This window comes from Camelina sativa, chromosome 10, assembly GCF_000633955.1.
Source record: "Camelina sativa cultivar DH55 chromosome 10, Cs, whole genome shotgun sequence".
In the NCBI taxonomy this organism is placed as follows: Eukaryota; Viridiplantae; Streptophyta; class Magnoliopsida; order Brassicales; family Brassicaceae; genus Camelina; species Camelina sativa.
This window is the reverse complement of record NC_025694.1, coordinates 16,030,993-16,034,455: the sequence shown is the minus strand read 5'-3', so window position 1 is coordinate 16,034,455 and position 3,463 is coordinate 16,030,993. Positions and strand designations below refer to the sequence as shown.

Here is a 3,463-nt window from a genome sequence, read left to right as displayed (position 1 = left end):
GAGTAAAATAATGATGTTATCACCTGCCTCCACCTGAGTTCCCGAATTCACCGGCTCTGAGCCCCCCCACCCTTGCAGTCATCACCTCCCCACTCAACCTCTCCGCACTCTGTAGGCAATGGTGTACCACATGACCATACATACCACATGCAGAACATATGGTAGACAATTCCTCATACGCTACATAAAACCTCTCCCCATTCACAACCACAGACCCTTTTAAGGGCCTCCGCAGATTCACCTTAACACAAACCCTAGCAAACCTGCCTCTCTCCAGGTTAAGTGTTGTGCTATCAAATCTTCTAGTTATAAGGAATAATTCAAATTTTATACTAATTCTTTTCACAATTCTGATAACTCATGGCTTAAGTTTATTCGACCAATGATAACCACACGATCATTATACACTAGTAAACAAACATGTATACCCACCAAAACATTCATGGCTGAGCCTAATTATTTGTGACTATAAGTCAAAAAAGTCACAAATAGTCACCAAAAAAATCGTAGATAGCCTCGTAACTAAATTATTGTAGTGACTTTTCGTGGCTATGAAGTCACGAATTTGTTACTCATGTTTCGTGGCTAATCTTAGCTACGAAACTATTACAATTACTTTGTGGCTAACTATAGCTACGAAGCAACCACAACTAATTTGTGACTAAGTCTAGCCACTAATTTTATGAACATTCGTGACAAAGTTAGTAGCTCCAAAACTACAAAAATAATCATCTAGTCGTGGCTGATTGTTTGCAAAAAAAAATATTAATTTCTAAAAAGAACCTGCAACGAAAAGCCAAATTCACAAAAACATGAAATCAAATAGCAATATTTTAACATAATCATAAGTAATCTTATCTTACATATTACCAAAAGAGTTTACTAAATGAAACAGCCCTTCCCGTTTTTTTTTAATAATAATATTAATTTACTAGTGGTCTCATACCCACTAACAACCTAGCAACAATCAACAACAGCGGATAACAAAACAATTCCATTAAACCAATAAGAATTCCATCAATAACAATCCAATAACCAACAATGCAATAATCCAAAACCAACAATAAAATAACCAAGTTCCAACATCCTACAATGTTCTATCAACTCAATACTAGCAACCTAACAATAGCTAGACCACAATAAAACAAGCCTCTAGAACATCCTCCTCCTCATCGTCTTGATTCCACGATCACACTTTGCCTTTACCTGCACCACAAACAAATATTGAGATGCATGAGTATTATTATAAACACTCAGTGAGGCCATCCTCCCATCTACTGGGCTATACACACAAGCAACTGAGATTCCATTGTAAAGCTAAACAAATAAACACATCAAACAAGGCGACACTCATCATCGGTTAAGATTGGTGTCGATCGACGCTAGCACAACATGGTGTCGACCGACACCACACTGGTGTCGATCGACACTGCTTCTGCACGCGAACTGCACGAACCCGAACGTCGATCCTCCATTTCAAATCATCTCGAAACCGTCCCAAACTCATCCAAATGCCTGAGGAACCTATGGGAAACACGAAAACAACAAACCCAAGTAAGTAAACACCACAAATAGACAAAGAAAAACCAAAAAACAGAGATCTCAGGCTTAGATCAGCCATGGTCAAGCACTCACCACTTTTGTAGGAAGATTTGATTGAGAAACGGTGGAAACAACACCTTAGGAAGCTTCTCCTTCGTTCCCAACAACAGCTCTCCCTTCTACAGCTACAGATCTCACCAATAACCACCAAGAACAAGCCAAAAACTCAAAAAACCACAGGTTCTCTCCTTTCTCTCTTTTTGCTCTGCAAACGGCGACAAAACACCCTAAAACCCTTAATTCGTCGCTTCTCCACTTATATACTCGGTTTAGATAACTAAACCTAACAAACCAAACCAAAATCGCGAATTAAAAACAAACCCGGCGAACCCAGAAATAGTGGTGTCGATCGACACACCCCTGGTGTCGATCGACACACCCCTGGTGTCGGTCGACACCCACTCTAAAAATACAAAAACTGGTTCGCGAATGTTACACTAAATAACTGTTCATCTTGTCTTACATATTACCAAAGGGACTTACTTAATAAAGACATCATAGCCTGTAATTTAAAGACCCAATGATGCACATCAGGCATCTAAGTTGTCTTGGTCTGTACCTGGAGTAGGTGCAGCAGGTGTAGAAGCTGGAGCAGGAGCAGCAGTTGTAGAAGCTGGATCAGGAGCAGCAGCAAAAGTTGTAGCAGGAGTAGCAGCAACAGAGGGTTGTCTAACTCCAAGAGACTACATGACCAGAATAAGAGCTTGTCGTGATGCAACCAGCTCGTCCATAACCATTCCCATGTTAGTATTAAAATCTCCAACATTGGTGTTGAGTCACTTGAAGTTAGTCTCCAAAACAGAGATCAGCACTTCCATTAAAATTCCATCTTTGCGTGAGTGTGTCCTCCGCATAAGATCAGTGAAGACGGGTGCTTCATCCAAACTAGACTCACACATCTATAAAAACAAAGAGGAAACATTAGTAAATCTATTAAAGTAAATAATAACATACGAGAAGTATAACACTTACCATCTCATGCTCAATCTGCAAAAAACGTCGAGGACATACACAATGCTTGTGAACCCCGTATGCCATCATGATTAGATAAGTGGCTTCCAGCATTCTTTCTCTTCTTCTTTGCTGGTTTTGTTTCCCATTACTCCATTAGAGTGTCCCAATCAGCCTCGCCAATGTACATGGGTCTCTGATTTGTCCTCTTTTTTTTGCTGATGCGCTTGTGTGTGGCTCATGGTGGCATCCATCTACATTGCAGATCTTGCAATTAGTAGCACAAATAAAAAAATCCACAAAGTTGAGTAAAATTTAAACATAGAACAAAGCCAAGTTAAGCATCGACATCTACAAATCCTAACCCACATAAACATGTTCTTAAGAAATTGAAATGAGTAAAATTTCAGAAACTATTACACAATTAGTTACACTCAAATAAAGCAAATACATAACTAAAGTTAGAATACAAAAATCGAACACTTAATCATGTTTAAAATTCAAAATCAAACATATCTAGATAAAATCAAAACAAAAACAACAATATGAACAAATCAAATCCTAGAAAACCCTAAACAGAAACGAAAACAAAAGATCTAAGCAGCCTTAGAGAAAGAGAGAAAGAGAGAAATGAGCAAGGAGACAAAGTGGGAAAGAGACATAACTGGTAATTAGGGAACACATCTCCAATCGGAAGAAAAAAAGAAGAAGAAGATAAAGAAGAAGAAGAAGGAGAAGAGACACCGTCAATTACCTGCTGGACCTGACTCGGAGGACCGTGAGGGACGACGGCCATAGAGAGTCATTGTCGTTCGTCAAGGAAGAGATCGATCGGAGCTGGTTTTAGATTAGGGACAACAACTTCAAGAGAGAACATGAACAGGCGTTAGGGTTTTTAATTTTAGCTTCT

At 39.1% G+C, this 3,463-nt stretch overlaps 1 long non-coding RNA gene across 1 annotated transcript; it reads right to left on the bottom strand.

Moving 5' to 3' along the window:
• On the bottom strand, positions 1,778-3,463 carry LOC104719096. The gene is made up of 4 exons (XR_756509.2): positions 3,308-3,463; positions 2,575-2,807; positions 2,162-2,501; positions 1,778-1,807 (listed from the first exon to the last, which is right to left on the bottom strand). It is a non-coding gene; the product is annotated as an uncharacterized LOC104719096 (long non-coding RNA).